The 13,905-nt window shown below is 39.2% G+C and overlaps 1 protein-coding gene across 9 annotated transcripts in view; it reads right to left on the bottom strand.

Moving 5' to 3' along the window:
* The window catches only part of RALYL (RALY RNA binding protein like), a 333,458-nt gene that overhangs the window by 172,832 nt on the left and 146,721 nt on the right, over positions 1-13,905 (bottom strand). Inside the window, exon 1 of one of the 9 annotated variants that reach the window (XM_072999078.2) lies at positions 4,400-4,568. The exons of the other annotated variants lie outside the window; for them this stretch is intronic. The gene's annotated coding sequence lies outside the window, so the exon portion shown is untranslated. Of the gene's footprint in view, positions 1-4,399; positions 4,569-13,905 lie in introns of those variants that run through there. 9 annotated transcript variants of the gene reach the window in all.

The raw sequence follows: 13,905 nt of genomic DNA, 5'->3' as shown, positions 1-13,905 counted from the left end.
TTTGTCTTTGAATTTTACAAAAATACAATTTCCAGCCCTTTCTCCATGCTTTTTTGCCTTCAGAGCTCTCAAAGGGCTTTCACCCCAACATCAGAGAAAGCCCTTTGAGACCTCAGAAGCCAAAAAGGCAAAAAAAAATTTGTGGGAAATTTGAGTTTCCAGCCCTTTCTCTCTGCCTTTTAGAGGGGAGCCATTTACAAACGGCTCCGTTCGCAAAAAATGGCAATGACTTGAGAATGGAGCCTTGAGCTCGTTTGTAGGTCGAGCTCCGTTCGCAAGTCAATGCCAATTTTTGCCAATGGAGCCATTCATAAATCAAAAAGTTCGTATCTAGGGACGTTTGTAAGTCGAGGGTTGACTGTATAACTAATCTATTACTTTTGTGAATTTCTTGGCAACTCCCCAAGTTTTTAAAAGAGTCTTTAGCATTGGCCACTCTACACAGTCAAAGACCTTTAATATATCCAAAGATCAGATACTTGCTTTTTTCCCTATATAATATACAATATTTAAAACTCACCAAGTTAGATTAGCCATTTGTCTTCCCTTTAAAAAACCATTCTGATGTTCTTTAATATATTTGATAATGAATTTATTCATTCTGTATGCTAATATTCCTGTAAAAATCTTTGCATCCTTATTTATTAATTTGATAGGCCTATAGGAACTTTGATCAGTTAAATGTTTGTTTTGGGTATAAGATTCATTAATGCGTGTTTCCATGATGTTGGTATTTATTCCAATATACCGTTGTACAGTATTTTCATCTTAGGAATTAAAATTCCTTTAAAACATTTATAATATTCTGGGCCTAATCTGTCAAAGTCTGGAGTTTTGCCATTTTTTATTTTGTTGATTACCACAGTAATCACTTCCTCATTTATACCCTTTTCTAATTCTATTTTATCACTCTCTATTAATTTACATTACATTTGCCTTAATATAATTTTCTATATAATCTTTTGATATATTCCTTTATATTTTTTAATTTTTCTTTCATCAAACTGCATTTATTTCCTGTTTCATCTTTAATTAGTCCTATTGTATTTTCTAATCTTTTAGTTTGAGCTAACCTAGCCAAAAATTTTTGAGTTTTTATTACTATATTTTAAAAATCTCTTTAAATACATCAAATCTCTCTGGACTTTATCTAATTCAGTACTTTCTCATCCTCTTCTTTTAGCTTGAATCTCTAGCACTTTCTTTTTATCTCTATCTACAATATGATAGTTTTAAAAAACGTCTCGTTCAAGTTGACAGCATTAAATCATGCTATTCCAGTCTTACTTCTCATCTTACTTCCTTTGAAAATTAAGACATGCAGTTATCCTAGCTGGCCCCAGAAGGTTTCAGATCAACTTGATATGCTTTTAGTATCTGAAAAATCCATTTATTTAAATGATTTCAATATTTTGTGTCCCTCTTTCAAAATACCAATTTACCAGGGCATATTACAAAATGAGATAGCACAACAATACTAAATAGGGAAATATTTTATTGAATGACTTCAGTATAGCTACAAGATTTGCCTTTAAAATCAGTTTTCAAACTGGCCCATTTTAGGACCAGAATCACACTGTTCTAGTATTGTTAATAAAAATACACATTAAGCTTTAGGAGCAAGCATATGGACTCCTTACAACACGATTTACCATGAACTTACTGTGGCTAGTGGAAGAAAATTCATTTGTTTTGACAATGTACATACCTCTACTTAAGTTATGTAAAACTTACACTTATTTAATTTGATATGGTTATAAAAATCTGCTCAATTTAATATTGCTGAAATATTAAATTTTACTCTGTGATATCTTTCAGCCATTTTCTCTGAAATAACTGTAGTCCTAATAGAATCGGTATTAAGACTCCCTCCCTCCCCTTTTATATTAATGTAATGCATAAAAAGGTCTGAAGACTTTTGGGGCAATCAGTACATTAAACTGCATCTAGATGGGAGCAGGCACAAGGCGGTCATATTGACTGATGAAAGAAGGCACCACATGATCTAGAAAAGGAAAGTTCTATACTGGATTGAGCCTGGACGCATTTTATCCATCCTCCCTCAGTTTGTCTACAGATACCTTTTTAAAAACAGCTTACAGGACAGGTGCGTGGAACTGTTTAAATGTTGGTTAAAATTACTGGTTTATTTAATGTTTTTCTTACTATTCCAATTTTTAGAATTGTAATAATTCACTAGAGCAATGTTTCCCAACCTGGAGATCGGGACCCAAGAGGGCTCACAAAGGGTTTTCTGTGGGGTTGCAGGTCACCTTATATGTGTTATAGTCTTTGTTAAATAATTTCTTCCTCGACCTTTCAGAGCCGGATATTAAAGTTAGTGTGTATGTGTATATATGAGAAACAGGCCCTTTAGGGGAGAAAGAAGCCTGTACTTTTTGAGAAGGGATAATTTTACCGCATTAAAATGCCCTTTTTATTCAAATATAGTAGTGTGGGTTGCACCTTACTTGACTATTATAAAACAGGGCCGCAACTTCAAAAAGGTTGAGAACCATCTATGTTAACCTGAGATCATCTGCAACACAGTGCACTTTTACTTCTCTCACAAGCCATTTTCTTTCTCCCTTAACTTTCCCTCTACTTTGGTGTTTGTTCAGCCTTCATTTCCTGTCTTCTCTCACCAACTTTGCCAGATACTGAAAATTTCTCTCCCTCTTAGAACTGCCACAATTCCAGCTGTAATTCTAGGCAGTTGTGTTTGCATATTATTATTTTCTCATTTTGAATATAATATGAGGATTTTGAGGAGCCCTTGTAGACTTGAGGAGGATATGAGATCTTTGGTATCTGCCACCAAGTGGTTCAAAATCGTACTCTAGGCTACAGACACATATTATGACAATGAACTAAGGTGTTCTAAAAACCATATAAACCTGGGTTATCTGGGATAAAGTGATTGATATCGCTTTATTGTGCATGCCAAATATCAAAGACCAGTCTCTTGAGGAATGTGAAGAATATCTGTTAAATGTGTCATTCTTGTCAATTTGGCTGTCTTCACATTGAATTTGGATTTTCAAATTCATGAAATTCCTGGTCTCCAAGTGAGTCTAAGACATTCACTGTGTTTTCTCTTGTCAAAAGGATCATAAAGTCCACAACCTGTTTAAGGAAAAGTGGCATTCTCTTTGCCTTAGGAAGCACAGCATGCACATACAGTCTGGCTATTAAAACAAACAAACAAACAACAACAACAACAACAAAGCAGTCTCAGATGGTGTTTCTGATTCTTAAAGTCCAAGCACCAAAACAAAAAAAACACCACCAACAACAAAACCATGAATGTGTGTCATTTCTGCAAAATTAATTATTTTCCTGTTCTTGCCAATGTCTCTACAAAGTATCTTTTCCTGCAGTTCCTTGTCCTTGTGTGCAAAGATAACACAAGCAAGAATTTACATCCTTGCACTACCCATCCCACTTTTGCAGAACAAAGGTGTTAGGCTTCATTTTACAATGTCATTCTGGAATACACAGCTAGTTGCTAGGCTCCTAAAAGCTTTATTTTGTACAGCATTTTAACCTAACATTAACATGCTCCTTTTCTCTACTAGAATATAAAACAACTGGTCCCTGAGTTGGGTGAGGAAGATCCCCTAATGTAATTTCTTGTTCTAACTCTGCCTGTGACCTGCTTTAAATATATATATATATATATATTAATGCAAATGTTTTATTCATGGGAAAGTATTTTTAAAATCTAGCTGGAAAGCATCATTCAAAATCTTTCCTTTGCTTATACTACAGCTCTTAGGGGTTATTTTGGAAAATGTAGATAATCTTGACATCTTCTCTAACACCATACAGTTTATCTTGCTTCACTTTACTAATCTTGAATCTGAACACAGCTGAACTGAAGAGCTTATGGGTTCTGACTGCAGGCAATCTTCTCACCATGAGATAGTTCTGCTTTCTAATTATGTCATCATTAGAATATAACCAGTAGCATGTCTTCCTGAAGGGTACTCATTCATTAATGCAGACGGCTGAAACTCTGTTCCACTGTGAGTAATGAAGTGGAAACATCTACATTAGTTCTAAAACCCTTGAGATCATGTCCACCATATCCTCTGTACTCTCAATGCTCTGCTAGATCTGCTCTGCTTTAAGTGGATAACTAAAACAATAACGGATCCAGGTCAGAGCTCAAGTCTTCACAAGACACAAGAAAGGCTCTTGGGTTCATATTCCTTATAGCTTTTTCAAAAGGTCAGTTACCTTTGGTACTACAAACAAATCACCTCTTTTCTATTTTGAGTTTTTCTATTTTCTAAATAACCATTATATGATCATGTGATGCACAGCATTTAAAAATTCACTTTTATAAATAGGCACCCATCTGAAAATCTAAGTGGGAAAAGCAGAGGTTACTTACCTGTAACTTTGAGTGGTCATCTGTGAATTCACACTATAGGGTTATTCTGTGCTTGTGCAGAGGTTTCTGGAATATTCTAGAGCTTTAACAGGACCGCCGCCCCCCCCCCCCAGTGCATGTGGTCCACCCATCCTGGTGATTGTCTCAGTTCCCAAGAACAGTCTGCTGCTGTACAAACAGGAGACATATGTGACAAACAGAGGGGAGGATGAGCAGGAAGTGTGAATTCACAGATGATTACTCAAAGAACCAGCATTATAGGTAAGTAACCTCTCTTTCTTCTTCATGTTCTCTGTGAATGCACACTACAGAGTGATTAACAAGCTCACTTACTGGAGGAGGGGCGTCACGGAAGTACTAATGACAACATGACTCTACCAAAGGCTGCATCTGTCTTAGCTCTGACATCAAGGTGGTAATGAGTGGCAAAAGTAGATGGGGCAGACCATGTGGCAGCTCTGCTAATGTCTGGAATACCAAAAAATTAGAAGAAGGGTATGGAGAAACTCTATTGGTGGGGACATGGGAGAGGGCCTCCTCTGCTGCTGCTCCAGGACTCTGCAACTCCATTCCATGGGAAATTAGGTTGGTCCCATCGTTGCTGCCCTTCTGCAAGCAGGTAAAAACCTTTCTCTTCAGGCAAGCTTTTCCTTCATGACAAGCTGACTAGGAGAGGTTTGAAAACAAGATGGTTTGCGTATTGTGATTCTAAATCTGTTTTAGTAATGTTTTTTCTAACATTCTTATTATAATGTTATTAACTCATTTAATAAGACACACCTCTCCATAAGACACACCAAATTTTTAGGAGAAGAAAACAGGGAAAAATTAATCTGTTTTCTTCTCCTAAAATTTTGGTGAGCCTTATGGAGAGGTCCGTCTTATGGAACACACCCTGGCCCCTTCTGGCCCCATTGAGGGTGTGTTCCAGGACCCTTTGGAGGCTCACCCCGCCCCCCCATGGGGCCAGAGGGGGTGAAATTGCCACCTTCAGGGACTCTTCTAAAGCTTCCCAAGCCTCAAAAGAATCCCAGAAGGTGGCGATTTCGCCCCTCCGGGCCCGTGGGGGGTGGGGGAGCCTCCCAATGGTCCTGGAAGGCAGAATTGGACCATTGGGAGGCTCCCCCCACCCCTCCCGGGGGACAGAGGGAGCAAAATGGCCACCTTCAAGGACTCTTCTGAAGCTTCCAAAGCCTCAAAAGGGTCCTGGAAGCTGGCAATTTCACCCTCGCTGGCCCCGTGGGAGCCTCCCAAGGGTCCTGGAAGGCAGACTAACCCTTGGGAGGCTCCCCCCACCCCCCTGCGGGGCCAGAGGGAATGAAATCATCACCTTCAGGGACTCTTCTGAAGCTTCCCAAGCCTCAAAAGAGTCCCAGAAGGTGGCAATTCCGCCCCCTCTGGCCCGGGGGGGGGGCAGGGTGAGCCTCCAAAGGGTCCTAAGGTGTGTTCCAGGACCCTTTAGAGACTCACCCTGTCCCCCCGGGGGTCAGAGGGGGCGAAATCACCACCTTCTCAGACTCTTCTCAAGCTTCCCAAGCCTCAAAAGAGTCCCAGAAGGTGCCAATTTCACCCGCGCTGGCCCCGTGGGGGGGTGGGGGAGCATCTCAAGGGTCCTGGAAGGCTCACTTGGACCCTTGCAACGCTCCCCCCACCCCCACGGGGCCAGCGCGGGCAAAATCGCCAGCTTCCAGAACCTTTAGTGAGGCTTGAAAGGCTCAGAAAAGGTCCTGGAAGCTGGCGATTTTTTCCCTGCTGGCCCCATGGGGGGGAGCCCTGCAAGGGTCCTGGAAGGCTCACCTGGACCCTTGGGAGGCTCCCCCCCACAGAGCCAGCGGGGTCAAAATTGCCACCTTTGCTCCATAAGACACACAGACTCCCCCCCCTTTTTTGGGGGGAAAAGTGCATCTTATGGAGCAAAAAAATACGGTATTCACTGTTTTTAGATTTAATATTGTGTTTTAATTATGTAAGCCACTTTGGGTCCTTTCGCATGAGAAATATAAACAAACAAACAAACAAATAAATACTGTCTCTGTCAAAACAAGATCAGGAGCAAATTGTGATACTGATTATTAAATATTAATATTCAGCATGTGCAGATATACAGAAAGCTGGACTAGATTCAGATGAAGGAGTTAAAATTCGTAGAAGAAGCATCAAAAATTTAAGATGTGCAGATATCATCTGACTGGCAGAAAGCAGCAATGACCTGAAACGACTTTTTGTGAAAATGAAAAGAGTGCCAAAGAAAGACTACAACTGAGCACTAAGACAAAAATCATGACTATAAAAGCACCATTCAAATTTAATATTATTAAGAAACTGAAATAGCTAGAGATTTTGTATACCTTGGTTAAATCACTAATTCAAATGGAGAGTGCAACCAAAGAATACAGAAAAATACTGAGACTAGGAAGAGAACAATGAAGGAATTGGAAAAGATAATCAAGTGTAAGGATGTGTGCCTGGAAAACAAGACTAAGATCATCCTTCCATCCATCCATCCATCTATCCACCCACCCACCCACCCACCCACCTTTATTTATTTATTTATTTATTTATTTATTTATTTATTTATTTATTTATTTATTTATTTATTTATTTATTTAAAAATGTTTAAACACCATGGTATATAAGTAGCATACTTTTTTTTTGCTTTCTTTTGCAGATACTCTGTACTGCCAGAAAGATAAATAAATAGGTCCTAGAGCAAATCAAGCCAGGAATCTTTCTGGAGGCAAAAGAAAAAAAAAGTAACTGAGGCTGTCCTATCTGGGTATATCATATAAAGGCAATATTCTCTAGAAAAATAATAATTCAGGGAAAAGTTGAAGGCAGCAGGAAAACAGGAAGACCAAATACAAGACTGACTCCCTAAAGCAGTGGTCCCCAACCTTGGGCCTCCAGATGTTCTTGGACTCCAACTCCCAGAAGCCTTCACCATCACTTCTGCTGGCCAGGATTTCTGGGAGTTGAAGTCTAAGAACATCTGGAGGCCCAAGGTTGGGGACCATTGCCCTAAAGGAACCACAGGCTTAAGTTTACAAGAGCTGAGCAGGGCAGTTCATGAAAGGATATTTTGGAGATTGCTCATTCGTAGGGTTGCAATAAGTTGGAGGTGACTTGAGTGCACACAACAACATGTACTTTGTACAATATTTACATCCATTAATTTATGATTTATTGGGAAATTGTTTTGATTTAGTGCATACTTTCTTTTTCAGTAATTAATTTACTGTACTAGCATTTGCTTATACAAGTTCTGTCTTATTAATCTCAAATAAATCGATCTAATTTGTTAATATTGTGAAAGTGTCCAGGAGTATATCCTTTGATTCATGCAAGGCTATACAGTGGAAGAGTAGTGTTGTGAGGTCTTTCAACCATCTGAGATGTCTCATTCATAGGTCACCATAAATTCAAGGTGACTTGACGGCATATAACAACAATATTGAGAGGGACGGCGAGAAAAACACTGCTCTTCTCTTTCTGCCTTTTTGAAATGAAGTCAGAAAAGGTTTTGGTTTTAGAATATAATTATTCCTACTTCTTGTAAATAAGATTTTTTTTATATAGTTGTGAACACACATACCTTGACCTACAAGTTCTGTTAATATTTTCATTCCAGGTTATCTAATATTTTATCCACTGAAAATCTCTTCTGTTAAAAGTACATTTTATCACTGAATTTGTGTTTTCCCCACTGCAACTGAAGTTATACTGGTAGTCTGGGAGCAATAACCCAATTAGTCAACAAGAAAATAGAGCTATCCTTCATTCTGCTTAAGTCACCTACAATAAAGCATACTTTTGCTGCTACATATCAGAACCTTTAATGATTCAAAATGGCAGAGCCACCAGTAATGACAGCAATAAGAATTCCTTTTGACAAGATCCAATTTTCTTTAATTCTTTCTGACATCAAGCCTTGGCACTATTCTTTCAGATTAACAGAACTAAAAAAATGCAAAAACCAAAAATGTTTCCGTGGAAGAGCTGATTTACATAATATGTAGATTATTTGATTTGAGATTTACAACAAATGCTAGTAAAGACCAACTAGCCTTCTGTGTAAATAAAGCACCACTTACAAATTTCCTTTGTGCTGAAATGATATGGAGGTACCTCCTTTGAGACTCGAAGCCGACAATTTCTTTCTAAGGAAACATTTCCCCTAATATTCTAAACTACTCTGCCCAAAACAAAACAAAATCCGTACATCAAAAACCTAATTAAGCTTAGAAAGTTGTATTTCACTGAAATGCTTGAATAGACAGAAGATATCTCAAGGCATAGAAGAGTTAGCATGTCATGAATAAATCAGGCTTCAAGAGAAAGCAAACATGTAACATGTGAAAATTAATTCAAAGGAGGTCAATTAATGAAACTAACTAGCTAATTCAATTTGCATTTGCAATACCATGTTATACCCTTGTTCAAAGGGTTTGACTACTGAAGTCACCAGCACTAGCAGGACAACAATTTGGCCTCCATTTCAAGAATGAATATTTGTTTCATTACCTGAAGATGATCAAATAATGTATGTTTAATGTTAAGGAAGACCATTATGAATATTTATTTACATTTACTTTACAGCATGAATGGGGGACATGTGGTTTTTCAGATGTTCTTCAAGAAGGGCCTGACCTACAGGAATGAATTTCACTGAGGATGGCTGTGTGAAGTACAGTACGCACATTTTATAAAGCTGCAGTCCCCCTGTAGGATCCCATGTCATATACACTCAGTACCATACTATTCGAGAGGCTCTCCCTAATTCCCAGATAAGATTGGGGGAGACACACAGTAAACAAAGAACCAATTAAATACAATCTTTCCCCATTTCTCACTAAGCATCAGGAGTGTTCTTTCCATGGGCAAATGTGATTTTTGGATGCAACTCCATAAGGTTGTAAATTATATATTATCTTTCATATCTTTTATACTGGAGAGGGGGAAAGTAGTTACTGTCACCTGCGGTATTATCAGAGTTTCTGCGTGTAACTGAATGAGAAGTGTTTCAGAAATAGCTGCACCCATTAGCATTATTAGTCTTTAAGTTTCTTTCAGCCCATCCTTTTAAGAAGCACTCTCACTGATCAAGCTCCTTAATGCCACAAAATATGTACTGCAAATAGTGGTCTGAATGACAGCTACTTTAAATGAGAACTAGATTAAAATTCAAAATTCAAAGCAATGTGGATTGATTAGATTTTGAATTAGAATCCCAAAAGCAGCAGAACCGCAGGTTCAAGTTAGACTTGGAATAAATGTACAAGTCAGGATAAAAGACGTCCTGCCCACAGCAAAAACTCTTCTGTTGGACACCCCGTGTGTTCTGCTTTGTTTTACAATGTTCACTTCCTAATGCAGTTACTACACATGACTTACTAATGACCACATGCCCCTCAAGAGCCATCTCTTCTGTGGGAACAAGAAGAGCCTTAGGTTGCAAGAGGAATGTGATTTAAGGTCTCTAGACCCCAACCTTGTCATTTCACATTAAATGAAAGGAGAAAGTCCTAACAAATTAATAGCATTAACTTGTAGTACTCTGCACTGCAACCAAATCACAGAGAAAAGAGATTGAGAGATTGAGCTCTGATTAAATAAAATTAGGCCAGCCATGTAGCATATAAGACTGAGGGCATAAAGAAAGCTATGATGCCAGCAGGATCAGCACTTAGCGGTTCTTGGTTCCAGTTTCTTGCCTCCACAGAATAATGCTGTTTCTCTGTCTCAGTGTCCTCAGGTGTAGCAATTCATCCTTTGTAAAAACACAGGTTTTGTATATTTTGGGACAGTGTAGAGCCTGAGGCAATGCAGTAGATTGTAGTGATGTATTGTGCATGTCACCACTCTTATTAACCATGCTGGCCCAAAGGCTTGACACTAATGCCATGATTTCTTCTATCATTTGATATATTATAATAGGTAGCTTTTATTTAGGTCAGTAACTCCTAAAAGACAACAAACAGCTAATTATCCCATGACTTTCTGCAAATCTAGTGTTTGTTTCTTGGTAAGAATGTAAGCGGTCCTTTAATTTCAATCACCAATCAGAACTGAAAGGAAGAATCTGGGCTTGAGTCAAGACATGGGTACTTTCAATCAAGGCAGTCCCCTGTTTACATAATTAGTTAAACTGTCTTTGGTCACAATATCACAGTATTGTATACAGGCAGCAGGCTCCAGAGGACCGTTTATACCACAGTGGTATTCCACCCCAATGCTATTGCTGTAGCAGGTCAGATTCTGTCAGGCCAATGTGTTCCATCATGACCAAATAACTTACTTCAAGCAAATAGTCTTCCACAACTCTTCATATATCATCATTCAACATCCTGCTCCAAGCTAGACTCCATGAGTGAAGGTTGCCTTCTGTACAAATGTACACCAATATAGATTGACAGTGGCTTTTCATGATACAAGTGGTGCCCTGCATGACGATGATAATCCATTCTGTCAAAATCTCTGTACAGCGAAATCGTCGTCATGCGAGAAAAAAACCCATTGGAATGCATTGAAAACCGGTTAATGTGTTCCAATGGGAAAATACCCCATCGTCCAGCGAAGATCGCCCATAGAGAACCACCAATCAGCTGTTTCAGATTCACAATGATGATGCACAAACTGACAAACCACTATGTAACTTTGTATTGCTTTTTTAAAAACTCAAGCAAGGTCCCAATTTAATTCAACAGTGTAGTTGTGCCCTGAGTTCCACATTTCTGTTCTGTTTGGTTTACTTAGATTTTAATGGATGCTGGTGAACTGTGCTTTTGAATTTATTTGGGGAAATGGTCTTTTAGAAATAAAAATTAAATGTTTGTTTCACCAAAGTATGCTAAGTTTAGTAGGACCTTTACTTAACTTAGGTTGTTGAGCTATGCTAGCAGCTTGCTTCTTCCAATGTGGCAAGGGGGGAGAGGGTAAGTCTTAGGAGGAGCTACTCTGCCACTTCATCCATTCACAAATGTCTACCTGTGGAAAGGAAGCAGCAACCTAGAAGTGGGGAAAGACCTCTACAAACTTTCTTCAATTACATTAATGTGGCTGTACGATATTCATGAGTGTGAGATGTCAGTAAGCCAATAGATACAATTGAGAAGAGATACTTTACTAAAGAAACCGAACAGCACAGTTCTTTCCAGTTATACCCACCAAGTGTGATCTTGGGGGTTTCTAAGGGAGTGAATAACAAACCATCTGTTTTTTAATGCGAGTTAGCTTTTGCTCAAATGATTTCAATTAACAACCAAAGCTTTATGCTCTAACAAGCTGAGTTTGATTGTAATTCTTTGGAGTGTAATCATCCCTCTACTCTGCAATTATACACAATGAATGCTGAATTAGAGGCAATGAGGGGAAAAAAAAGAACAAACAGCAACTTTCAGACTTGGAGGTGCAGCTCATGGAACTTTACCAAAGGTGAGTTGACTGATGAGATGTACTAATATGGTCAAACACCACTGCTATGTTGAAGAACACGGAAGAAAGTAAGACCTCAAAATGTGACCAAGAGACATACACAGTACTGGCTGACATATCTCACACCAGGAGAACAGCTCCATTACTAAAATATCATTCAATTGCCAGTCAGATTTGATGTTGCTGCAGAAATATACACCATACAATTATTTTAATTTCAGGTCATTTTCAATGGCATTGGGAAACAACCACTCTATCAGTTCCAGCTCTGCCTTCAGAGTCATTTTTCTTAACTGTTTTGCTATGTTTTTGGCTTTGCTTTAAAAATTACAGTAAAGCAGCTACATATGCTCTGGGTAGTGGCTGCTGCCATTGAGATGCTACCTGATTCATACTGCAACAAGAACAAGTTGTTTTAACAGATAATCCCCCAAAATAAATACTGTTTCCCTGAAAATAAGCCCTACCCCCAAAATAAGCCCCAGTTAATTGAAACCCTGCCTCCACCACTGTGCCGCATTGTGCAGCAACCAGAAGATGACATGACTGAAAAATAAAACATCCCTGAAAATAAGGCCTAATGCATTTTTGGAGCAAAAAATTAATATAAGACCCTGTCTTATTTTGGGGGAAACACAGTATATAAAATAAATGTGTGAAATAAAATAGAGTGAAGTAGCATTTGGGAAACTCTGGATAATTCAGTTGCCTTCCCTACTGAGAGTTTTAAGACAACATTGCCGAGTCTTCATTATGACTTTTTAATATGAGAATAAGAATATGATGCTGAGCTCCTCTTAATTCCTTTGGCCACGTTCACTTTAATTTTTCCCCTACACTTCTTTATTAGAGATGGGGGTATTCGCACAGGTGAACATAACAACAGTCCAGCCCCCTGTGGCCGAACTGCCCACTCACCTACCACTGTTGCCACGGGCTCTGAACTACCTTCCTATCAATCCGGAGTTCATGGTCTGCGAGCCACTCTTCGACCTCGCAGCAAGGCTTGTCCTTCTGCCAGGAGTGGCTCGCAGACCATGAGCTCCGGAGTAACAGGGAGTGCAGAGCTTGCAGCAACAGTGGAAAGTGAGTGGACGGTCCAGCCTCAGGGGGCTGAACGCTTGTTATGTCTACCTCTGTGGGGGTATTCACCCCAGATGCGATACAAGGTCATCTGCAAGTGGGACCTGAAGGCCTCAGGAATGGACCTCAACAGATGGGAAACCTTGAGATCTGAGCATTCAGCCAGGAGGCAGGCGGTGCATCATGGCCTCTCCCATTTTGAAGAGACCCTTGTCCAACAGGCCGAGGCAAAGAGGCAGTCCCGAAACCAGCCAAATCAGGGAGCTGGACAAGGGACATATTGTATTTGTCTTCAGTGTGGAAGGGATTGTCACTCTCGAATTGGCCTTCTCAGCCACACTAGACGGTGTTCCAAGTGCTCTATTCAGAGCACGTTACCATAGTCTTTCGAGATTGAAGGATGCCTAATCTAATCTAAATTCTAAATACTTAGAACAGATGCATGAAAATTAACAGGACTCAAATAATGACTGATTTAAGTCCCACTGATTTCTGAGAATTTACTCAAGGAACAAAATAAGTCTGGGTCCAATCAGTGGTTTGTGACTGAAAAAGACAAGGGAAGCTGACAAATGTAGTGCCTTATTTATTAACAGGGACATGCAAAGCTGATACAGCATTATGGAAATGCAATGTGATAATCTTTATCTGAATTTGGAATAGCTTCCTTGCTATTCTGGCTGGGAGATTCTGCTAGCCATGCTGGCTAGGAGCTTTTTTGTGTTTTGTTTTTTTCAACTACTAATATAAAAAGTCCTCAGTGGTTTAGGATCTTGATACTTGTTGAAACAAGGGAGACTGTCAAATCAACTAGACACACTTTTCAACACATCTTTAGAAGTAGAAAACATGTTTGTGTGACAGTCATGCCGTCCTCTCCTGAGGAATCCAGGTTTAAACTAGGCAGTGTTTAACTCCTGATGCCCAGTGACAAAACTGAAGTGAGCTAATTTATACAGGTTCCTCCTCAGAATCTATAGGTTCACTCCCTC

The sequence above is a fragment of the Pogona vitticeps genome, chromosome 4 (assembly GCF_051106095.1).
Source record: "Pogona vitticeps strain Pit_001003342236 chromosome 4, PviZW2.1, whole genome shotgun sequence".
Lineage (NCBI taxonomy): Eukaryota > Metazoa > Chordata > Lepidosauria > Squamata > Agamidae > Pogona > Pogona vitticeps.
This window is presented reverse-complemented; position numbering and strand designations above follow the sequence as displayed.